This window comes from Pseudophryne corroboree, chromosome 5 (genome assembly GCF_028390025.1).
Source record: "Pseudophryne corroboree isolate aPseCor3 chromosome 5, aPseCor3.hap2, whole genome shotgun sequence".
In the NCBI taxonomy this organism is placed as follows: Eukaryota; Metazoa; Chordata; class Amphibia; order Anura; family Myobatrachidae; genus Pseudophryne; species Pseudophryne corroboree.
In genome coordinates, this window is record NC_086448.1 from 628185540 (window position 1) to 628211563 (window position 26024).

Genomic DNA, 26024 nt, shown 5'->3' on the forward strand with positions numbered 1-26024 from the left:
AAAAGTGGGCAGATAACTTGTCATCTGAATTAGACACCCTGGATAGGGTTAGCGTTCTTTTGACACTGGGTCATATCAGGGACGCTGCAGTCTACCTCAGGGAGGCTGCGAGAGATATTGGCCTCTTGGGATCAAGGGCCAATGCCATGGCAGTCTTGGCTAGGAGAGCATTATGGACTCATCAATGGAATGGTGATGCTGACTATAAGAAGGCTATGGAGTCTCTGCCGTATAAGGGTGGTGTCTTGTTTGGTGAGAGCCTCGCGGACCTGGTATCTACAGCTACCGCGGGTAAGTCATCTTTTCTACCTTATGTCTCTGCTCAACAAAAGAAAACGCCCCATTATCAGATGCAGTCCTTTCGGTCTAATGAATTAAAAAAAGGACGAGGGTCCTCCTTCCTTGCTACTAGAGGTAGGGGAAGGGGAAAAAGGTCGCCGGCTTTGGCAAGCTCCCAAGAGCAGAAGTCCTCCCCGGCTTCTACCAAATCCACCGCATGACGCTGGGGCTCCGCTGCTGGAGTCCGCACCGGTGGGGGCATGTCTTCAACTCTTCAGTCAGGTCTGGGCTCGCTCGACCCTAGATCCTTGGGTACTAGAAATACTGACCCAAGGGTACAAACTGGAATTTCAAGACGTGCCCCCTCACCGATTTTTCAAATCTGCCTTGCCAGCTTCTCTTCCGGAAAGGGATATAGTAGGCGCTGCAATACAAAAGCTGTGTCAACATCAAGTCATTGTCACAGTACCCCCGTCACAACGGGGAGAAGGCTTTTATTCAAGCCTGTTCGTGGTCCCGAAGCCGGATGGCTCGGTCAGACCGATTCTGAACTTAAAATCCCTCAATTTATATCTGAAAAGTTTCAAATTCAAGATGGAATCTCTCCGAGCAGTGATCTCCAGTCTGGAAGGGGGGGATTTTATGGTGTCAGTCGACATAAAAGACGCCTACTTACATGTCCCCATATATCCTCCACATCTGGCTTATCTGAGGTTTGCTGTACAGGATTGTCATTACCAATTTCAGACGTTGCAGTTTGGTCTTTCCACTGCTCCGCAGTAATGGCGGAAATGATGGTGCTCCTGCGCAAGCAAGGTGTCATAATTATCCCACACTTGGACGATCTCCTACTTTGCCAAAGTCACAGTTGGTTCCGACAACACGGCTGTCATTCTTGGGCATGATTCTGGACACGGAACTACAGAGAGTTTTTCTCCCAGTGGAAAAAGCTCTGGAAATCCAGAACATGGTCAAAGGGATTCTGAAACCAGCAAGAGTGTCGATTCATCAATGCACTCGGGTGCTGGGGAAGATGGTGGCGGCCTACGAGGCCATTCCGTTTGGCAGGTTCCATTCCAGGGTGCTTCAGTGGGACCTGTTGGACAAGTGGTCCGGGTCTCACCTACACATGCACCGGAAAATAAGCCCATCTTCCAGGACCAGAATTACTCTCCTGTGGTGGCTCCAAAGTTCTCACCTCTTAGAGGGACGCAGGTTCGGGATCCAGGATTGGATCCTGGTAACCACGGATGCAAGTCTCCGAGGCTGGGGAGCGGTCACACAAGGGGAAAATTTCCAGGGAAAATGGTCAAACCAGGAAGCTTGTCTGCACATAAACATTCTGGAATTAAGGGCCATCTACAACGGCCTTCTACAAGCGGAGCATCTTCTTCGCGGCCGGCCCGTCCTGATTCAGTCAGACAACATTACAGCAGTGGCTTACATAAACCGCCAGGGCGGAACAAGGAGCAGAGCGGCGATGGCGGAGGCCACAAAAGTTCTCCGCTGGGCGGAAAGACATGCAAGCGGTCTTCATTCCAGGCGTGGACAACTGGGAAGCAGACTTTCTCTAACGTCCTAAGTGGATGCTGGGGACTCCGTAAGGACCATGGGGATTAGCGGCTCCGCAGGAGACTGGGCACAACTAAAGAAAGCTTTAGGACTACCTGGTGTGCACTGGCTCCTCCCACTAAGACCCTCCTCCAGACCTCAGTTAGATTCTTGTGCCCGGCTGGGCTGGATGCACACTAGGGGCTCTCCTGAGCTCCTAGAAAGAAAGTATATTTAGGTTTTTTATTTTACAGTGAGATCTGCTGGCAACAGACTCACTGCAGCGAGGGACTAAGGGGAGAAGAAGCGAACCTACCTAACAGGTGGTAGTTTGGGCTTCTTAGGCTACTGGACACCATTAGCTCCAGAGGGATCGACCGCAGGACCCGACCTTGGTGTTCGTTCCCGGAGCCGCGCCGCCGTCCCCCTTATAGAGCCAGAAGCAAGAAGAGGTCCGGAAAATCGGCGGCAGAAGACTTCGGTCTTCACCAAGGTAGCGCACAGCACTGCAGCTGTGCGCCATTGCTCCTCATGTACACCTCACACTCCGGTCACTGATGGGTGCTGGGGGGGGGCGCCCTGAGGGCAATATATGACACCTTGGCTGGAAAATCTACATCATATATAGTCCTAGAGGCTATATAGATGTAAAATTACCCCTGCCAGTATTCCAGAAAAAGCGGGAGAAAGTCAGCCGAAAAAGGGGCGGAGCCATCTCCCTCAGCACACTGGCGCCATTTTTTCTACACAGTGCAGCTGGAAGACAGCTCCCCAGACTCTCCCCTGTAGTTTTCAGGCTCAAAGGGTTAAAAAGAGAGAGGGGGCACTAAATTTAGGCGCAATATATGTATACAAGCAGCTATTGGGGGAAAAATCACTCAGTTATAGTGTTAATCCCTGCATTATATAGCGCTCTGGTGTGTGCTGGCATACTCTCTCTCTGTCCCCCCAAAGGACTTTGTGGGGTCCTGTCCTCAGTCAGAGCATTCCCTGTGTGTGTGCGGTGTGTCGGTACGGCTGTGTCGACATGTTGGATGAGGAAGGTTACGTGGAGGCGGAGCAGAGGTCGATAAATGGGATGTCGCCGCCTGTGGGGCCGACACCAGAGTAGATGGATAGGTGGAAGGTATTAACCGACAATGTCAACTCCTTACATAAAAGGCTGGATGATGTAGCAGCTGTGGGACAGCCGGCTTCTCAGCCCGCGCCTGCCCAGGCGTCTCAAAGGCCATCAGGGGCTCAAAAAACGCCCGTTACCTCAGATGGCAGACACAGATGTCGACACGGAGTCTGACTCCAGTGTCGACGAGGTTGAGACATATACACAATCCACTAGGAACATCCGTTACATGATCTCGGCAATGAAAAATGTGTTACGCATTTCTGACATGAACCCAAGTACCACATAAAAGGGGTTTTATTTTTGGGGAGAAAAAGCAGCCAGTGTTTTGTTCCCCCATCAGATGAATGAAGGAAGTGTGTAAAGAAGCGTGGGTTCCCCCGATAAGAAACTGGTAATTTCTAAACAGTTACTGATGGCGTACCCTTTCCCGCCAGAGGATAGGTCACGCTGGGAGATATCCCCTAGGGTGGATAAGGCGCTCACACGTTTGTCAAAAAAGGTGGCACTGCCGTCTTAGGATACGGCCACCTTGAAGGAGCCTGCTGATAAAAAGCAGGAGGCTATCCTGAAGTCTGTATATACACACACTGAGGTTCTATACTGAGACCTGCAATTGCCTCAGCAAAATAGTGCTGCTGCAGCGTGGTCTGATACCCTGTCAGATGATATTAATACCCTAGACAGGGATAATATTTTGCTAACATAGAGCATTTTAAAGACGTCGTCTTATATAGGAAGGATGCACAGAGGGATATTTACCGGCTGGCATCCAGAATTAATGCAATGTCCATTCTGCCAGGAGGGTATTAGAAACCCGGCAGTGGACAGGTGATGCTGCCTTTAAAAGGCACATGGAGATTCTGCCTTATAAGGGTGAGGAATTGTTTGGGGATGGTCTCTGGGACCTCGTATCCACAGCAACAGCTGGGAAGAAAAGATTTTTACCTCAGGTTTCCTCACAGAAGCCTAAGAAAGCACCGTATTTTCAGGTACAGTCCTTTCGGCTTCAGAAAAGCAAGCGGGTCAAAGGCGCTTCCTTTCTGCACAGACAAGGGAAGAAGGAAAAAGCTGCTCCAGGCAGCCAGTTCCCAGGATCAAAAATCTTCCCTCGCTTCCTCTGAGTCCACCGCATGACGCTGGGGCTCCACAGGTGGAGACAGGTGCGGTGGGGGCGCATCTCGGGAACTTCAGGGACCAGTGGGCTTGCCCACAGGTGGATCCCTAGGTTCTGCAAGTAGTATCACAGGGATACAGGCTGGAGTTCGAGGCGACTCCCCCTCGCCGTTACCTCACATCAGCCTTGCCTGCTGCCCTCGGAGAAAGGTAGTACTGGCGGCAATTCACAAGCTGTACTTCCAGCAGGTGAAATCAAGGTACCCCTCCTTCAACAAGGCCGGGGTTACTATTCCAAAATGTTGTGGTACCGAAACCAGACGGTTCGGTGAGACCCATTCTAAAATTGAAATCCTTGAACACTTATATACGAAGGTTGAAGTTTAAAATGGAATCGCTCAGGGCGATTATTGCAAGCCTGGAGAATTTCAGGGTATCGCTGGACATCAAGGATGCTTACCTGCATGTCCCTATTTACCCTCTTCACCAGGTGTACCTCAAAATTGTGGTACAGGATTGTCATTACCAATTCCAGACGTTGCCGTTGGTCTGTCCCCGGCACCGAGGGTATTTACCAAGGTAATGGCCGAAGTACTTATCCCGTACTTGGACGATCTCCTTATAAAGGCGAGGTCCAGGGAGCAGTTGTTCGTCGGAGTAGCACTATCTCGGGAAGTGCTACAACAGCACGGCTGGATTCTGAATATTCCAAAGTCGCAGCTGGTTCCTACGACGCGTCTACTGTTCCTGGGTATGATTCTGGACACAGAACAGGATAAAAAGGGTTTCTCCCGGAGGAGAAGTCCAAGGAGTTGGCGTCTCTAGACGGAGACCTCCTAATACAAATACAGGTGTCGGTGCATCAATGCACGCGAGCCTTGGGAAAGATGGTAGCTTCTTACGAAGAAATTCCATTCGCCAGGTCCCATGCAAGGATCTTCCAGTGGGATCTGTTGGACAAGTGGTCCGGGTCGCATCTTCAGATGCATCGGCGGATAACCCTGTCTCCAAGGGCCAGGGTGTCGCTGTGGTGGTGACTGCAGAGTGCTCATCTTCTAGGGGGCCGCAGATTCGGCATACAGGACTGGGTCCTGGTGACCACGGATGCCAGCCTTCAAGGCTGGGGGGCAGTCACACAGGGAAGAAACTTCCAAGGCCTATGGAAAAGTCAGGAGACTTCCCTACACATAAATGTTCTGGAACTATGGGCCATTTACAATGCCCTAAGTCAGGCTAGACCCCTGCTTCAACACCGGCCGGTGCTGATCCAGTCAGACAACATCACGGCGGTCGCTCAGGGAAACCGACAGGGCGGCACAAGAAGCAGGATGGCGATGGCAGAAGCCACAAGGATTCTCCGATGGGCGGAAAATCATGTGTTAGCACTGTCAGCAGTGTTCATTCCCGGAGTGGACAACTGAGAAGCAGACTTTCTCAGCAGACACGACCTCCACCCGGGAGAGTGGGGACTTCATCCAAAAGTCTTCCAAATGATTGTACACCGTTGGGAAAGGCCACAGGTGGACATGATGGCGTCCCGCCTCAACAAAAAGCTACAAAGATATTGCGCCAGGTCAAGGGACCCTCAGGCGATAGCTGTGGACGCTCTGGTAACACCGTGGGTGTACCAGTCGGTGTATGTGTTCCCTTCTCTGCCTCTCATACCCAGGGTAATGAGAATAATAAGAAGGAGAGGAGTAAGAACTATACTCATTGTTCCGGGTTGGCCAAGAAGAGCTTGGTACCCAGAACTCCAAGAAATGATCTCAGAGGACCCATGGCCTCTGCCGCTCAGACAGGACCTGCTGCAGCAGGGGGACTGTCTATTCCAAGACGTACCGCGGCTGCGTTTGACGGCATGGCGGTTGAACGCCGGATCCTGAAGGAAGAGGGCATTCCGGAGGAAGTTATCCCTACGCTATTTAAAGCTAGGAAAGAAGTGAACGCAAACCATTATCACCGCATATGGCGGAAATATGTTGCGTGCTGTGAGGCCAGGAAGGCCCCAAAAGGAGGAATTTCAGCTAGGTCGATTTCTGCACTTCCTACAAGTCAGAGGTGACTATGGGCCTAAAATTGGGTTCCATTAAGGTCCAGATTTCGGCTCTATCGATTTTCTTCCAAAATAGAACTGGCTTCACTGCCTGAAGTTCAGATTTTTGTTAAGGGAGTGCTGCATAGTCAGCCCCCGTTTGTGCCTCCAGTGGCACCGTGGGATCTCAACGTAGTGTTGGATTTCCTGAAGTCGCATTGAGGTTGAGCCACTTAAATCCGTGGAGCTACAATACCTCACGTGGAAAGTGGTCATGCTGTGGGCCTTGGCATTGGCCAGGCGTGTATCAGAATTGGCGGCTTTGTCATGCAAAAGCCCTTATCTGTATTTTATATAGATAAGGCGGAATTGAGGACTCGTTCCCAATTCCTTCCTAAGGTGGTATCAGTTTTTCATATGAACCAACCTATTGTGGTGCCTGCGGCTACTTGGGACTTGGAGGATTCCAAGTTTCTGGACGTAGTCAGGGCCCTGAAAAATATGTTTACAGGACGGCTGGAGTCAGAAAGACTGACTCGCTATTTATCCTGTATGCACCCAACAAGCTGGGTTCTCCTGCTTCTAAGCAGACTATTGCTCGCTGGATCTGTAGCACGATTCAACTTGCACATTCTGCGGCTGGACTGCCGCACCCTAAATCTGTAAAAGCCCATTCCACGAGGAAAGTGGGCTCTTCTTGGGCGGCTGCCCGAGGGGTCTCGGCTTTACAAATTTGCCGAGCTGTTACTTGGTCGGGGTCAAACACTCTTGCAAGAGTCTACAAGTTTGATACCCTGGCTGAGGAGGACCTAGAGTTTGCTCATTCGGTGCTGCAGAGTCATCCGCACTCTCCCGCCTGTTTGGGAGCTTTGGTATAATCCCCATGGTCCTTACGGAGTCCCCAGCATCCACTTAGGACGTTAGAGAAAATAAGATTTTACTCACCGGTAAATCTATTTCTCGTAGTCCGTAGTGGATGCTGGGCGCCCATCCCAAGTGCGGATTGTCTGCAATACTTGTATATAGTTATTGCCTAACTAAAGGGTTATTGTTGAGCCATCTGTTGAGAGGCTCAGTTGTTATCATACTGTAAACTGGGTATAGTATCACGTGTGATTGGTGTGGCTGGTATGAGTCTTACCCGGGATTCAAAATCCTTCCTTATTGTGTCAGCTCTTCCGGGCACAGTATCCTAACTGAGGTCTGGAGGAGGGTCTTAGTGGGAGGAGCCAGTGCACACCAGGTAGTCCTAAAGCTTTCTTTAGTTGTGCGCAGTCTCCTGCGGAGCCGCTAATCCCCATGGTCCTTACGGAGTCCCCAGCATCCACTACGGACTACGAGAAATAGATTTACCGGTGAGTAAAATCTTATTTTCTCAGCAGACACGATCTCCATTCAGGGGAGTGGGGTCTTCATCAAGAGGTCTTTGCAGAAGTGACAAGTCATTGGGGAATTCCTCAAATAGACATGATGGCGTCTCGCCTCAACAAGAAGCTTCAGAGATATTGTTCCAGGTCGAGGGACCCGCAAGCAGTGGCAGTGGACACCCTGGTGACACCGTGGGTGTTTCGGTCGGTCTATGTGTTCCCTCCACTTCCACTCATTCCAAAGGTGATAAGGATCATAAGAAGAACAAGGGTTCAGGCGATACTCGTTGTTCCAGATTGGCCACGGAGGGCCTGGTATCCGGATCTTCAGGAATTACTCATAGGAGAACCCTGGCCTCTTCCTCTAAGAGAGGATCTGTTACAGCAAGGGCCGTGCGTGTTCCAAGACTTACCGCGGTTGCGTTTGACGGCATGGTGGTTGAACGCCAAATCCTAGCTCGAAAGGGTATTCCCGGTTAAGTCATACCCGCACTACTTAAAGCTAGAAAGGAGGTAACGGCGAAGCATTATCACCATATTTGGAGAAAATATGTGTCTTGGTGTGAATCCAAGAGGGCTCCTACGGAAGAATTTCAGCAGGTTCGTTTTTTCCATTTTTTGCAGGCAGGTGTGGATGTGGGCCTAAAGTTAGGCTCCATTAAGGTGCAGATTTCGGCCTTATCAATTTTCTTTCAAAAAGAATTGGCCTCCTTTCCAGAAGTTCAGACTTTCGTGCAAGGTGTGCTGCACATCCAACCTCCATTTGTGCCCCAGTGGCATCGTGGGACCTTAACGTGGTGTTGCAGTTCCTTCAGTCACATTGGTTTGAACCTTTACAGAAGGTTGAGTTGAAATTTCTCACTTGGAAAGTGGTCATGCTTTTGGCCTTGGCATCCGTAAGGCGGGTGTCGGAATTAGCGGCTTTGTCTCACAAGAGCCCCTATTTGATCTTCCAAGTGGATAGAGCGGAATTGAGAACTCGTCAACAATTTCTGCCAAAGGTGGTTTCTTCATTTCACATGAACCAACCTATTGTGGTGCCTGTGGCTACTGAAGCCTTGGCTGAATCAAAGTCTCTTGATGTGGTCAGAGCTTTGAAAATTTATGTAGCCAGAACGGCTCTTATTAGGAAAACAGCGGCTCTGTTTGTCCTGTATGCTTCCAACAAGATTGGAAATCCTGCTTCCAAGCAGACTGTTGCTCGCTGGATCTGTAATACGATTTAGCATGCTCATTCTACGGCTGGATTGCCGTTATCGAAGTCGGTGAAGGCCCATTCTACCAGGAAGGTGGGCTCATCTTGGGAGGCTGCCCAAGGAGTCTCGGCGGTACAACTTTGCCGAGCGGCTACTTGGTCGGGTTCAAACACTTTTGCAAAATTCTACAAGTTTGATACCCCGGCTGATGAGGACCTCATGTTTGCTCAATCGGTGCTGCAGAGTTACCCGCACTCTCCCGCCCGTTCTGAAGCTTTGGTATAAACCCCATGGTCCTTATGGAGTCCCCAGCATCCTCTAGGACGTATGAGAAAATAGGATTTTAATACCTACGCGTAAATCCTTTTCTCTTAGTCCGTAGAGGATGCTGGGCGCCCGTCCCAGTGCGGACTCTAGCTGCAGTACTTGTTAATAGTTATTGCTCATGTTACACGAAGGTTGTGTTTCGGTTAATATCAGCCTGTTGCTGATTTTGGTTCATACCGTTAACTGGTGTTTAGTTAAAAGCCATGTTGTACGGTGTGTTGTGGTGTGAGCTGGTGTGTATCTCACCCTTGGTTTAACAAAAATCCTTTTCCTCGAAATGTCCGTCTCCCTGGGCACAGTTCGTATAACTGAGGTCTGGAGGAGGAGCCAGTTCACACCCATTTAAAGTCTTAAAGTGCCCATGTCTCCTGCGGATCCCGTCTATACCCCATGGTCCTTATGGAGTCCCCAGCATCCTCTACGAACTAAGAGAAAAGGATTTACCGGTAGGTATTAAAATCCTATTTTTTGTCCCAAGGCATAGGCAATTACATTGAAAGGATAGATGGCAAACCCAGGTAAAATGTATCCTCCTGGTTACCGAGCGTGGACACAAAACAGGTCAGAAACAGTCTTTCCCAGCTGCTCACTTGACCACCAACGCGTTTCAACTCAATAGTCTTCCTCAGGGTGTACCGCAGTGGTCTCAATTCAACATATTTATGCAATTAATACACCCACTTCGTGTTACTGGGTGGATGTCAATAAAAGAGGGGAAAACCAATTTGTTTTCATTACTATAAAGTCTGTAATTTCTTTTTCATCCACTAGGGGTCACTGGAGTACTCTTGCGTTAGCAGGGATAGGCACATTTAAATATTTAGACTGCTAGCCGGGCCTTACTGCTCAGCACACGGATCACCTGCGAGAGCGGTGTGGGGAGATTTCATGGCGGTCCCTAATGATTCCCCTCAATATGGGGAGGACAAGTATATAATTAATAGTGTTTGTGTATTACATATGAGTATACTAATGTATTATGTTAAAGCACATGGTGACGCCATTTTAAAATCACTTCCTGCTTATTCCAACTGGAATTTGGTGTCGGTCCTACAACACACGACCACTGGAGGGGTCAGGGGTATTAGTAGGAATTTCAGTAACGCACAACTCTAACAGATCGTTTTTTTTACTGAGTTGTGAGGACTTTTGTTGTACTGTCTGTCTGTGTGCATGAGAGTAAAGCTACTGTAAAATCAAAGACCGCTTGTCTGCAATGTCTGTGAGAGTGTGTTACGTGAAGGAACTTCCACTTGTACAGTGGGGGTAATTCAGACTTGATCGTAGCAGCAAATTTGTTAGCAGTTGGGCAAAACCATGGGGGCAATTCTGAGTTGATCGCAGCAGCAAGTTTGTTAGCAGTTGGGCAAAACCATGTGCACTGCAGGGGGGCCAGATATAACATTTGCAGAGAGAGTTAGATTTGGGTAGGTTATTTTGTTTCTGTGCAGGGTAAATACTGGCTGCTTTATTTTTACACTGCAATTTAGATTTCAGTTTGAATACACCCCACCCAAATCTAACTCTCTCTGCACATGTTATATCTGCCCCTCCTGCAGTGCACATGGTTTTGCCCAACTGCTAACAAAATTGCTGCTGCAATCAACTCAGAATTGGTATCCGGACTCCAGGTCGACAACAAAAAGGTTGACTCCAATTGGTCGACACACCTTAGGTCGACATGGACAACAGGTCGGCAGGAACAAGGTCGACATGGAAAAAGGTCGACATGAGTTTTTCACAATTTGTTTCTTTTTTGGAATCTTTTCATACTTAACGATCCACGTGGACTACGATTGGAACGGTAATCTGTGCCGAGCGAAGCAGAGCGGAGCGAAGGCACCATGCCCGAAGCATGGCGAGCCATGCGAGGGGACGCGGTGCACTAATTGGGGTTCCCGGTCACTCTAAGAAAAAAAATACACCAAAAAAACATAAACTCATGTCGACCTTTTTCCACGTCGACCTTGTTCCTGTTGACCTTTTGTCCATGTCGACCTAAGGTGTCGACCTAAGGTGTGTCGACCTTTTTGTTGTCAACCTGGAGTCCCAGACCCCTCAGAATTAGGCCCTATGTGCACTGCAGGTGTGGCAGATATAATATGTGCAGAGAGAGTTAGATTTGGGTGGGTTATTTTGTTTCTGTGCAGGGGAAATACTGGATGCTTTATTTTTACACTGCAATTTAGAGTTCAGTTTGAACACACCCCACCCAAATCTACTCTCTGCACATGTTATGTGGATTAGCACTTTAGTGTTCAGAGGTCCAAAATAGAGTTCTACGGACTACCACCAATGCGGTTTTTCAAGACCGGTCAAGACAGGTCTGCCTGTGTCAGCGGACAGGACGGCAGTTCTGCAGACCGCTATTCAGTCTCTAATAGACAGCAGTTTTAATACTGGTACACCGACAACGTCGGGGGCTAAGCCGGACGGCTCAGTCAGACCGACACTGAGCCTATATGGCATATGTTTGCAAACCCTACACAGTCCATGTTTTGCAGGTCTTCTCACAGAATCACAAGTGAAATAATTAACTCCACCTGCGGACCTTTTAAAATGTGTCTATGAGTAATTTAATACACCTGTGCACCTGCTGGGTTACCTGCAAAACATGCACTGTGTGGGGTAATGAGGACCGAGTTTGCAGACCTATGCTATATGGGCTCAATCAGTACGTCCCTTAGTACAGATTCAAGAGGGAGTCCCTGAGGTCAGTGATTGCAGGTTTAGAACAACAAAAATTCATGTTTTTCGCTGTATCTCAAGAATGCGTACTTACACATTCCAATTTGGCCACTGCAACAGGCGTACTTCAGGTTTGTAGTTCAACAAAACCATTGTCAATTTCAGGCACTACCGTTTGGCCTCTCATCAGCGCCTTGCGTATTCACAAAACTGATTTCCGTAATTATTGCTTATCTCAGGTATTTGGGAGTGATAATAAATCCGTACTTAGACGACCTTCTCATCAAGGCTTCGTCTCAACAATTGCTCCTTCAGAATGCCTTACTAACGTACAGTGTACTAGTTCAGCACGATTAGATGTCAACTTCAGAAAAAAAAAATCCAGTCTGGTCCAGTTTCCAAGGATTTGATCTCTAGAAATGATTCTGCATAGGGTGGATCAACGAATTTACCTGCCAGAGCAGAAAGCATCTGGTACAGTTAGTGCTCAAACCATGGACAGTCTCAGTGCACTTGTGCATTCGACTGTTTGGAAAGATGGTGGCGTCTTTCGAAGCACTCCAGTTCGGAAGGTTTCCCAACGTCCTTTTCTGCTAGATCTTCTAGCACAGTGGTCAGGCTCTCATCTACAAATTCATCCGATTGTGTGGTTGTCTCTTTGCCAGAGTATCTCTACTCTAGTGGCTCCACATACTAAATCTCACCGCGGGAAGATGGTTCGGAGTCTTGTATTGGATAATTCTGACGACGGAAGCAAGTCTCAGAGGTTGGGGAGCAGTAGTCCTACATTGTCAACTTCAGGGTCTATGGTCAGACCAAGAAAGATTACGGTCAATAAATGTCCTGGAACTCAGGGCAATTTACAATGCTCTGCAACAGGCAGTACACATACTCCAGTCCTCAGCCTGTTCAGGTTCAGTCGGACAACGCAATGGCAGTCGCATACATTAACAAACAAGAGGAACTTGAAGTCGCATGCCCATGCCAGAAGTTGCTTGAATTCACAATTTGGCCGAGCATCACCAAGTGATATTATCGGCAGTGTTCATTCCTGGAGTGGACAACTAGGAAGCAGATTATCTCAGTCATCAGGATTTTCATCCAGGAAAATGGGCTTTACATCCAGAAGTGTCCCAGATGTTAGTCCAGCAGGGAGGGTTACCCACAGGTGGATTTAATGGCATCTCGCCAAAATCATTAGACACCCAAGTATGTGTCCAGAACAAGAGATCCAAAGGCAGTGGTAGTGGATACTCTCACAATAGTGTGGCCGTACAGCCTCATGTATCTATTTCCACCATTTCCGCTGCTTCCTTGGTTGCTAAAGCGGATCAAAAGAGAGTCCACTACTGTTATACCAGTGGCGCCTCATTGGACTCTGAGAGCGTGGTTCTAGGATCTCCGCAGTCTACTCGCAGACGATCCATGGCCACTTCCACTACGTCCAGACCTTCTGAAACAGTCTTCGTTTCTTTACCCCGATTTAGCGCAGCTGCGTTTGACGGGGTGGCTGTTGAAATCGCTCTCTTAAGACGAGAGGGCATTCCGGAGTCTGTTATACCAACCATGTTACGTGCTAGGAAGCCAGTTACACCAGCTCATTATCACAGCATTTGGCGAGCTTGTATTTGTTGGGGTGAATCTCGGACGTTTCCGACATCTTCTTTCAAGTTATCCTGTTTTTTGCTATTTTTATAGATGGGTTTAAATGGAGGAATTTGTTTAGCGACACTAAAAGAGCAAGTTTCTGCTTAGTCAATTATCTTTCAGCGTCGTTTGGCTCTTTTGCCAACAGTGCATACGTTCCTACAGGGGTCCCTAGAGTTCAACCTCCGTTTTTACCACCTACAGCTTCATGGGACTTAAATTTAGTTTTAGACTTTTTTTGTTTCCTGTCTTCAATTTTTGAACCCTTACAACACGTGGATGTTAAGTTTCTAACTTGGAAAACAGTGTTTCTCCTAGCTTAGCTTCGCCAAGGCGTGTTTCAGAACTGGGTGCCTTGTCATTCAAACCACCATATCTGGTATTTCATGATGACAGAGCGGAACTTCGGACGAATCCCGCTTTTCTACCGAAAGTAGTATCTTCTTTTCACATCAATCAACCAATCGTAGTTCCTGTTTTTCTAGACTGTTCAGGAACTCCAGCTACTTTGGATGTGGTACGCGCACTTCGCGTTTATGTAGCACGAACATCAACAGTACGTAAAACATACATTGTTTGGTCTCTGTGATGCAGTCAAAATAGGATGGCCAGCTTCCAAACAGACCTTGGATTAAACTGACCATTCGTCAAGCTTTTATGCTAGTCTACAACTGCCTGCATCCGTTTCAGCACATTCTACTCGTTCTGTGGGAACATCATGGGCAGCAGGTCGTGGAGCTTCTACGATGCAACTTTGCTGTGCGGCTACATGGTCATCAGTGCACACATTTGTGTGCTTTTACAAATTTATTTTATGTGGTCATTTTTTCTGTTACGTCCTAGAGGATGCTGGGGACTCCAAAAGGACCATGGGGTATAGATGGGATCCGCAGGAGACATGGGCACTTTAAGACTTTAAATGGGTGTGAACTGGCTCCTCCCTCTATGCCCCTCCTCCAGACCTCACTTAGATTCTGTGCCCAGAGAAACTGGACACTCACAGGGGAGCTCTCCTGAGTTTCTCTGTAAAAAAGACTTTTGTTAGGTTTTTTGTGGGTAGGGAGCACTGCTGGCAACAGGCTCCCTGCATCGTGGCGAAGCAAACAAAAGGATAAAAACATTGGCGTAGGACAGAATCATCTTCACCTCGCTAGGTGGAATACCCGGCTATCTTTCCACTTGGGACCTGGTAATTATAAACCGGTTATCCGTGCATGGCATTGCATGTTAAAGCATTGGAACATTCTTAATCATCACTTGGCCTTTATAGAGTCCATGGAAAATCACTTTGGTCATATTACTGGCATTGAGGCTTATTTCATTCATTTGATGTTCATTTGATTTTATGTGTATGTGTTTATGGTATTCAATATCATTTATTAAAATTTGCATATTTGTATGAATATTAGCACCTGGTAGCGCTGTTTTTATCCTTTTGTTTGCTTTGCCACATGTGGTGACTGACTATCACCCTAATCTAACTATCAAGAAATCAGCCCTGTTAAAGCGCCCGGAAAGAATATACTAATTTATTAGTATATTTTTAAAAACATTTTCTGTTCCCTGCATCGTGGGACTGAGGGGAGAGAAGCAGACCTACTTCTGTGAGTTCAAAGGCTCTGCTTCTTAGGCTACTGGACACCATTAGCTCCAGAGGGTCCGATCATTTGGTGCGCCTAGCTGCTCGTTCCCGGAGCCGCGCCGTCACCCCCCTCACAGAGCCAGAAGATAGAAGCCGGGTGAGTTTTACGAAGAAAAGAAGACTTCAGTGACGGCAGAGTACTTCAGTACTGAGGTACCGCGCTGCGCGCCATGCTCCCACACACACATACGGCGGCACTAGCAGGGCGCAGGGGGGGCGCTCTGGGCAGCATGAGTATTGAAGTTAACACTGGCATAAAATATATAATAAAAAAAAAAAAAAAAATATATATATATATATATATATATAATATATATATATATATATATATATATATATATATATATATATATATATATATATATACCAGGTGTCACGATCCGGGTATCTGGACGCCATTTCTTACCCATCAGATGCCTCCTAAGGCTGGCTCAGCGCTCCAGGACCGGATCCCATCTGTTATCCTGATGTGTACATTCCTGTATCCTCTCCTGTCACTCTGGGACGCTGTCACAGTAAACGCCATATTACACCTGGCATGGCGTCTCCCGCGGCCTCCGCCGCCGTCCCTGAACTTCTGCATGCAGAGTGTCTGAGTGGCGATTACGTCAGCCGCGGCCTCCGCTGTGTCCGCGTGGTTGGATGTGCATCTGTCAGCCTGGCGCCTCCTGTCTCCGGACATGGATTACAAACCAAACTTCCCTCCAAGTGTCTGCATGGGCGCAGCCATCTTGGATTCTGTCAGCTGATCATTTCCACCAATCTGTTCTCAGTATTGATAATCTGCATAATTGCCTAGCCAATCCCTTCCTTGCTGCAGGTATAAATACACTGTGCCTGAGCAAGGAAGGCGTCAGTGCTTTGGTTGTCAAACCTAGTTCCTGTTTGTCTCTCTCCTGTGATTGTCTTCCAGGTTCCAGCTCCTGTCTCAAGACTTCCACCATAGAGACCCGCACCAGCATTCCACCTGCGGTGTAGCCTGACTCTCCAATCTATTGTGGATTCATCTGTTTCCAGCTACAACATTACCTGCTTCCAGCTCAGCTTCCAGCAGAGTACAGCTTCCCTTAAAGGGCCGGTGTCCTTTCTACACTTTACCACTCTCCACCGGTATTATTATTTCTCCGCTCTCAAGTTCTACATTTCAGTTCATATTTCATCGCTCCCAAGTTCATTTATTATTTAACTGGTTCCAGCCAGTATCCACTCCGTGCTAACAACAGTCTGGTTCCAGCCAGTATCCACAGCAGCTGTTTTATCTTCAGCAACCCAGCTTTTCCTGGAACACCAGCTGGCACAATCCTGGGTTATCTCCATTGCTACAGTCGGGCCTGGTAAGGACTTTCCATCTAGAAGATCATAAGAACTATCTCACACTACCAGTGCCCTGTGGCTCCTGCCATCCTGTAGTACCCAGGAACTGTATTTATTCTTTGCTGACTTTTACGTTTTCTTTTACTGCTGCTGTGTTGCGGAGTTGTCATAATAAACATCATTGACTTTTATCCAAGTTGTCGTGGTCACGCCTTCGGGCAGTTATTATTCATGTTACTTACATGTCCAGGGGTCTGATACAACCTCCCAGGTTCCGGTACATCTCAGCCCCTACAACTGAGGCTGCCTCCCGTCAGCTCAGGCCCTCAGTTGTGACAGTAAGCACTGACCTAATGAATCCAGCCGGAGACCAGGATCAAGCGGCCAGGCCGATGCAAGAACTGGCAGCCCGACTAGAACATCAGGAGGCTGCACAGGGCCACATCATCCGCTGTCTCCAGGATCTCTCTACTCGGCTGGATGGGATTCAGACAACTCTCCGTGGATCAGGCGCGTCTGGTGCGTCAACCACAGTGACTCCAGCTATAACCCCACCCACCTTACCCATTTCTGCTCCACGTCTTCATCTTCCAACGCCAGCAAAATTTGACGGATCTCCAAGATTCTGCAGGGGATTTCTCAACCAGTGTGAGATTCAGTTTGAGCTACAACCTGGCAATTTTCCCAGTGACCGTACAAAAATTGCCTACATTATTTCTCTTCTCAGTGGCTCAGCCCTTGATTGGGCATCACCGTTATGGGAGAGGTCCGACACCCTGCTATCTTCCTACACTGCCTTCGTGTCAACATTCAGGCGCATCTTCGACGAGCCAGGCCGGGTAACCTCGGCTTCATCCGAGATTCTCCGTTTACGCCAGGGGTCACGTACTGTAGGACAATATCTGATACAGTTCCAGATCCTGGCATCCGAACTGGCATGGAACGACGAGGCCCTGTATGCTGCATTCTGGCATGGCTTATCTGAGCGTATTAAAGATGAGTTAGCTACCAGAGACTTACCTTCTAAGTTAGATGAGCTAATCTCACTCTGCACGAAAGTGGATTTACGTTTCAGAGAGAGAGCAACTGAGCGTGGAAGATCATCTGCTCCAAAATCTTCTGCTCCTCCTCCTCGTCAACTGTCACCATCTAAAGATGAGCCCATGCAACTTGGCCGTTCCCGTTTAACTCCTGCTGAGCGCCGAAGACGTCTCTCCGAGTTTCTCTGTCTCTATTGTGCAGCTCCGTCTCACACCATTAATGCCTGTCCCAAACGTCCGGGAAACTCCAAATCCTAGCTCGCCAAGGAGAGGGCCGGCTAGGAGTAATGATCTCCTCTCTATCTCCTCAAGATTGTAATCTCCCAGTCTCGCTTCAAGTTGCTCAACGTTATCGGAACGTCATTGCCCTCCTTGATTCCGGAGCAGCTGGGAACTTTATTACCGAAGCCTATGTTAAACGGTGGTCCCTACCCACCGAGAGACTTCCTTCGTCCATTTCTTTAACTGCCGTGGATGGCAGCAAAATTTTTGATGCAGTTATTTCTTTAAGGACTCTACCAGTTCGTCTGAGAGTGGGAGTTCTTCATTCCGAACTTATTTCTTTTTTAGTGATTCCAAGAGCCACACATCCTGTGGTCCTGGGCCTTCCATGGCTCCGTCTTCACAATCCTACAATTGATTGGACGACTACGCAAATCCTGGCATGGGGTTCCTCCTGTGCTGAGACATGTTTGTTTAAAGTATTGCCTGTCTGTTCTTCCTCCCCCAGGTCGTCTGATGTTCCACCTCCTCCATATCAAGATTTCACGGATGTGTTCAGTAAAGCTTCTGCTGATATCCTTCCTCCTCATAGAGAATGGGACTGTCCGATTGATCTCGTTCCAGGGAAGGTTCCACCTCGAGGCCGAACTTATCCGTTGTCTCTGCCTGAGACGCATTCTATGGAGGAATATATTAAAGAGAACCTAGCAAAGGGGTTCATTCGACCTTCTTCTTCTCCAGCCGGCGCAGGCTTCTTTTTTGTAAAAAAGAAAGATGGTGGTCTGCGGCCGTGCATCGACTACAGAGGTTTGAACGACATTACCATCAAGAACCGTTATCCTTTACCCCTGATTACTGAGCTCTTTGACAGAGTTAGCGGAGCTACCATCTTTACAAAGATGGACTTGCGAGGTGCATACAATCTCATCCGGATCCGTGAGGGTGACGAGTGGAAGACCGCCTTTAACACCCGTGACGGACATTATGAGTACCTCGTCATGCCCTTCGGATTGAGCAATGCTCCAGCTTTCTTCCAGCATTTTGTCAATGAGATCTTCAGAGACATTCTATACCGTCATGTCGTGGTCTATCTAGACGATATCCTCATTTTTGCCAACGATTTAGAGGAACATCGTTTTTGGGTTAAAGAGGTTCTGTCCCGTCTCCGTGTCAATCATCTCTATTGCAAATTAGAAAAATGCGTCTTTGAAGTCAAGTCCATTCCGTTTCTAGGGTACATTGTGTCCGGTTCCGGACTAGAGATGGATCCTGAGAAACTACAAGCAATCCAAAATTGGCCGGTACCCTTAACCCTCAAAGGGGTCCAGAGGTTCTTAGGGTTCGCCAACTATTACCGAAAGTTTATACGAGACTTTTCCACCATTGTGGCGCCTATTACTGCTTTCACTAAGAAGGGTGCTAACCCGTCCAAGTGGTCTGAAGAAGCCATGCAAGCATTTCATCTTTTAAAACAAAGGTTCATCTCTGCGCCTGTTCTGAAACAGCCTGACATCGACTCTCCTTTCATCTTAGAGGTGGATGCCTCCTCCGTTGGAGTAGGAGCGGTGTTATCTCAGAGGGCTAAAGATGGCCATTTACACCCTTGCAGTTTCTTCTCCCGGAAGTTCTCCCCAGCTGAGCGCAACTATGCCATTGGCGACCAGGAGTTGCTAGCCATCAAGCTCGCTCTAGAAGAGTGGAGGTATCTGTTGGAGGGAGCTTCTCATTCAATCACCATACTTACAGACCACAAGAACCTTTTATACCTGAAGGGCGCACAATGTCTCAACCCTCGTCAGGCCAGATGGGCACTTTTCTTTTCCAGGTTCGACTTTAAACTCCAGTTTTGTCCGTCTCTCAGAATCGCAAGGCCGATGCCCTTTCCCGCTCATGGGAGCAAGAAAATGAGTCAGAGTCTTCAGACAAGCATCCTATTATAAATCCGTTGGCATTCTCCACGGTAGGGATGGACTCTACGCCCCCATCAGGGAAAAGTTTTGTGAAGCCGATGCTAAGGAAGAAGCTCATGCATTGGGCCCATGCTTCCCGTTTTGCCGGACATACAGGTATCCAAAAAACCCTGGAGTTTATCTCTAGGTCCTATTGGTGGCCAACTCTGAAAAAGGACGTCTTGGAGTTTATTGCATCTTGCCCAAAGTGTGCCCAACATAAAGTATCCCGCCAGTCGCCTGCGGGGCAACTGGTTCCACTATCGGTTCCCCGTCGACCATGGACCCACTTGTCGATGGATTTCATTACAGACTTACCCATGTGCAACAAGTTCAATACCATCTGGGTGGTAGTTGACCGGTTCACCAAGATGGCACACTTCATTCCTCTCACCGGTCTTCCGTCAGCTTCCAAGTTGGCTCAAGTATTCATACAAGAGATCTTCCGACTCCACGGTCTTCCTGAAGAAATTATCTCAGATCGAGGAGTTCAATTCACAGCCAAATTCTGGCGAAGTTTATGTCAAGTCCTCCAAGTCAAGCTAAAGTTTTCCACAGCTTACCATCCTCAGACCAATGGTCAAACCGAGAGGGTGAATCAGGACTTGGAGGCCTTCCTCCGCATCTATGTGTCCTCCTCTCAAGATGACTGGGTTCAATTACTTCCCTGGGCCGAGTTCTGTCACAACAACCAGTATCATTCTTCATCTGCTTCAACACCATTCTTCACTAACTTTGGATTCCACCCTAAAGTCCCTGAGTTCCAACCGCTTCCAGCAACTTCTGTTCCCGCAGTGGATATCACCTTGCATCAGTTTGCCAATATCTGGAAGAGCGTACGATCAGCTCTGCTCAAGGCATCGTTCAGGTACAAGAAGTTTGCGGATAAGAAGCGTCGAGCAGTTCCTGCTCTCAAGGTGGGTGATCGGGTATGGTTATCCACGAAGAATTTGAGGTTAAGAGTTCCCAGTATGAAGTTTGCACCTCGCTATATCGGTCCTTTCAAGATTGAACAAGTCATCAATCCTGTTGCTTACAGACTCCAGTTGCCTCCCTTCTTAAAAATACCCAGGACATTCCATGTTTCCCTGTTGAAACCGCTGATCTTGGATCGGTTTCATTCCTCACTTCCTCCAACTCCGAAAGTCCAAACTCAACGAGGCGTTGAGTATGAAGTGGCCAAGATCCTGGACTCACGTCACCGTTACGGTCAACTACAATATCTTATTGACTGGAAGGGTTATGGTCCTGAGGAACGTTCATGGACCAATGCTTCTGATGTCCATGCTCCTGCCTTGGTCCGGAGATTCCATTCCAAGTTTCCTCAAAAGCCAAAGAAGTGTCCTGGGGCCACTCCTAAAGGGGGGGGTGCTGTCACGATCCGGGTATCTGGACGCCATTTCTTACCCATCAGATGCCTCCTAAGGCTGGCTCAGCGCTCCAGGACCGGATCCCATCTGTTATCCTGATGTGTACATTCCTGTATCCTCTCCTGTCACTCTGGGACGCTGTCACAGTAAACGCCATATTACACCTGGCATGGCGTCTCCCGCGGCCTCCGCCGCCGTCCCTGAACTTCTGCATGCAGAGTGTCTGAGTGGCGATTACGTCAGCCGCGGCCTCCGCTGTGTCCGCGTGGTTGGATGTGCATCTGTCAGCCTGGCGCCTCCTGTCTCCGGTGGCCGGCGCCGCCATTACTGTTTTCATTACCACATGGATTACAAACCAAACTTCCCTCCAAGTGTCTGCATGGGCGCAGCCATCTTGGATTCTGTCAGCTGATCATTTCCACCAATCTGTTCTCAGTATTGATAATCTGCATAATTGCCTAGCCAATCCCTTCCTTGCTGCAGGTATAAATACACTGTGCCTGAGCAAGGAAGGCGTCAGTGCTTTGGTTGTCAAACCTAGTTCCTGTTTGTCTCTCTCCTGTGATTGTCTTCCAGGTTCCAGCTCCTGTCTCAAGACTTCCACCATAGAGACCCGCACCAGCATTCCACCTGCGGTGTAGCCTGACTCTCCAATCCATTGTGGATTCATCTGTTTCCAGCTACAACATTACCTGCTTCCAGCTCAGCTTCCAGCAGAGTACAGCTTCCCTTAAAGGGCCGGTGTCCTTTCTACACTTTACCACTCTCCACCGGTATTATTATTTCTCCGCTCTCAAGTTCTACATTTCAGTTCATATTTCATCGCTCCCAAGTTCATTTATTATTTAACTGGTTCCAGCCAGTATCCACTCCGTGCTACCAACAGTCTGGTTCCAGCCAGTATCCACAGCAGCTGTTTTACCTTCAGCAACCCAGCTTTTCCTGGAACACCAGCTGGCACAATCCTGGGTTATCTCCATTGCTACAGTCGGGCCTGGTAAGGACTTTCCATCTAGAAGATCATAAGAACTATCTCACACTACCAGTGCCCTGTGGCTCCTGCCATCCTGTAGTACCCAGGAACTGTATTTATTCTTTGCTGACTTTTACGTTTTCTTTTACTGCTGCTGTGTTGCGGAGTTGTCATAATAAACATCATTGACTTTTATCCAAGTTGTCGTGGTCACGCCTTCGGGCAGTTATTATTCATGTTACTTACATGTCCAGGGGTCTGATACAACCTCCCAGGTTCCGGTACATCTCAGCCCCTACAACTGAGGCTGCCTCCCGTCAGCTCAGGCCCTCAGTTGTGACACTAGGCGATTCATCGCGCCCTACGGGCGCTCTTTACACCGTCGTTTGTGGCTACGCCCCGTTAACCCTTGCACTCCTTTGAACATACGCAGGCCAGTAGAGAACAGATGCAGAAATGCAGGGCAATATAGAGGGCATACAGAAAAGAGAGAGGCGAAGGGGGGGGGGGGGGGGAATGTACAGAAACGCTGTGCGATAGGTAAAGGATAGGGAGAGGCAGGGTGGTAGGGAGAGGATAAAGAGAGGCAAGGTGTTACAAAACAAAATACCGGTGGGTGCTGTGGGTACCACGGGTGGGGAAGGGGTGTTGCGGTTGGGGAAGGGAGTGCTGCGGGTGGTGGAGGTGAGGGTGTGGGTGCTATGGGTGGGGGAAGGGGCAGGAGTGCCGGGGGTGGGGGAGGGACGTGTGCCGCGGGAGGGGGGCGGATGTGAAGGATGCTGTGGGTGTTTAGGTGAGGGAGGGGCGTGTGGCACGGGTGGGGGGCGTATGTGGTGGATGCCGCGGGGAGGGTGGTGGGTTGCAGGGGGGAGAGGTGGGTATGGGGGTGGTGCGGGGTATTTGGGGTTGGGCCGGTTGCTTTTGCTGGTTGTGGGTGTTACGGGAGGCGGTGGGAGTGCTGTGGGTGGGGGAGGGGTGTGTGCCGCGGGTGGGGGGCGAATGAGGTGGGTGCTGTGGGTGAGGGAGGGGCGGGGTGTGTGGATGTTGTGGGTGGGGTGGAGGGTGCAGGGGGGCGCGGGGGTAGGTAGAGGTAGGTGTGGGGTGGTGGAGGTGGGGGGGTGCTGCGGGTGGGGGAGGGGTGGGTGGGGTGGAGGGTGTAGCGGGGGGAGAGGTTGGTATAGGGGTGGGGGTAGTGCGGGTGGGGGAGGGGCATGGGGTTTTGCGGGGTGTTGGTGTTACGGGTGGGGGAGGGGGCGGGAGTGCAGCGGGTGGGGAAGGGGTGTGTGCTACGGGTGGGGGCGAGAGTGCAGCGGGTGGGGGAGGGGTGTGTGCTGCGGGTGGGGGAGGGAATGGCGCGGGTGGGGGAGGAGTGTGTGCGGGGGGAGGGGGCGGGAATGGTGCGGGTGGGGGAGGGGGCGGGAATGGCGCGGGTGGGGGAGGGGTGTGTGCGGGAATGGCGGGGGAGGGCGCGGGTGGGGGAGGGGTGCGTTCCGCGTGTGGGAGAGGGGTGTATGCAGCGGGTGGGGAGGGGTGCCGCGGGTGGGGGAGGGGGCGGGAGTGCCGCGGGTTGGGTGGATGCCGCGGGCCGTGTGCCGTGGTTGGGTGGGGTGCGTGTTGCGGATGGGTGCGTGTCGCGGGTGGGGGAGCGGTGCGTGCCGCGGGTGGGGGAGGGGGGGCGGGAGTGCCGCGGGTTGGGTGGATGCCGCGGGTGGGAGGGTGCGGGATGCCGCGTGCCGTGGTTGGGTGGGGTGGATTCCTGTCTCCCAAATCCCCAGCAGTGTCCCAGATCAGAGCGCCCACCTTTCGGGCCAGGCGCATCACGCACAGCACGCAGCTCAGCACAGATTGCCGGAACTCCTCATATGTCAGCCAGTCCTAGAGCCGCTGAAGCAGGATGGAGAGGCGGGACCCGGCCCAGCGAGCCCCCTTCCTGAGCTGCCGAGCGCCGGACGCGGCCGTTCTACTGCCCAGAGCCCGGAGCAGCACGGAGCGGAGCAGGAGGAGCGGGGCGGGCATAGTGTGGGGGCGGCTGGGGGGAGACGGGCAGCGGTCCCAGAGGGAGGGGACTGTCCAGCCGCCGAGACCTGTGCCTGTGACTCCGCCCAGCGTTACGGGCACAGAGTCACAGACTAAGGCAAATATATAGGAGATATATATATATATATATATATATATATATATACACACTAAATAAATAAATTATATATATATATATATATACTAAATAGAGCCCCCGCCAGTATAAAAAAAATTGAATGTGAGGGGGCGTGGCTTAGCCCTCACAGCTTACCAGCGCCATTTTCTCTTCACAGGATGCAGAGACGCTTGCCCGGACCCCGCACGTCTGCACAAGTAACAGGGTGCAAAACGGGGGGAGGGGCACAGTAAATTGGTGCTACTATCATTTGATATAAGAGCGCAAACAGGTCTGAGGCAGTGTGTGAAACGTTTCAGTACCGGGATAGGTGCTGGGGTGTGAGCTGGTAAACTCCCTTTGTGTTTCCCTAACAGGCTTTCCGTGGGTCTGTCCCCTATAGCCAGTGTGTTGGTGCGTGTCGGTACGTGTGTGTCGACATGTCTGAGGCTGAGTGCTCCTCCCCGGAGGAAGTTGCAGTGGGGGCGGATAAGGCGCTGGGAGTGACTCTGTCGGCACCGCCGACTGCTGATTGGGTGGATATGTTGAGTACGTTGAATGCAAATGTGGCGTTATTGACTAAAAGGCTGGATAAATCTGATTCTCAGACCCAAACATGGAGGAAATCCATGGAGGACACCTTGTCTCAGGTCCAGACCCCCTCAGGGTCTCAAAAGCGTTCATTTACCCAGATGGCAGATACGGATTCCGACACGGACTCTGACTCCAGTGTCGACTATAGTGAAGCCAGTTTAAATCCGAAACTGGTTAAGAGTATTCAGTACATGATTGTGGCAATTAAAGACGTTTCTCTGACGTCCTAAGTGGATGCTGGGACTCCGTAAGGACCATGGGGAATAGCGGCTCCGCAGGAGACTGGGCACAACTAAAAGAAAGCTTTTGGTCTAACTGGTGTGCACTGGCTCCTCCCTCTATGACCCTCCTCCACACTTCAGTTAGAATCTTGTGCCCGGCTGAGCTGGATGCACACTAGGGGCTCTCCTGAGCTCCTAGAAAAAAAAAAAGTATATACTTTAGGTTTTTTATTTTCAGTGAGATCTGTTGGCAACAGACTCACTGCTACGAGGGACTAAGGGGAGAAGAAGTGAACCTACCTGCTTGCAGCTAGCTTGGGCTTCTTAGGCTACTGGACACCATTAGCTCCAGAGGGATCGAACACAGGACCCGACCTCGATCGTCCGGTCCCGGAGCCGCGCCGCCGTCCCCCTTACAGAGCCAGAAGCATGAAGATGGTCCGGAAAATCGGAGGCAGAAGACTTCGGTCTTCAACAAGGTAGCGCACAGCACTGCAGCTGTGCGCCATTGCTCCTCATGCACACCTCACACTCCGGTCACTGATGGGTGCAGGGCGCTGGGGGGGGGGGCGCCCTGAGCAGCAATATTAATACCTTGGCTGGCAAAAAATCACAATATATAGTCCCAGAGGCTATATATGTGATAAATACCCGTGCCAGAATCCATAAAAAAGCGGGAGAAAAGTCCGCCGAAAAAGGGGCGGGGCTATCTCCCTCAGCACACTGGCGCCATTTTTCCCTCACAGCTCCGCTAGAAGGATCGCTCCCTGGCTCTCCCCTGCAGTTTCAAGCTACAAAAGGGTGAAAAAGAGAGGGGGGGGGGCACTAAATTTAGGCGCAGCAATATATATATATATATATATATATATATATATATATATATAAGCAGCTATAAGGGAAAACACTCAGTTATAGTCTTAATCCCTGTGTTATATAGCGCTCTGGTGTGTGCTGGCATACTCTCTCTCTGTCTCCCCAAAGGGCTTTGTGTGGTCCTGTCCTCTGTCAGAGCATTCCCTGTGTGTGTGCGGTGTGTCGGTACGGCTGTGTCGACATGTTTGATGAGGAGGCTTACGTGGAGGCGGAGCAGATGCCGATAAATGTGATGTCACCCCCTGCGGGGCCGACACCTGAGTGGATAGTTATGTGGAAGGAATTACGTGACAGTGTCGACTCCTTACATAAAAGGTTTGACGACATACCAAATATGGGACAGCCGGCTTCTCAGCCTGTGCCTGCCCA

At 49.8% G+C, this 26024-nt stretch overlaps 1 protein-coding gene across 1 annotated transcript in view; it reads left to right on the forward strand.

The window, feature by feature from the left end:
- THOC1 (THO complex subunit 1) overlaps window positions 1-26024 on the forward strand; it is a 111935-nt gene that overhangs the window by 27002 nt on the left and 58909 nt on the right. The gene's annotated exons all lie outside the window — the stretch shown is intronic.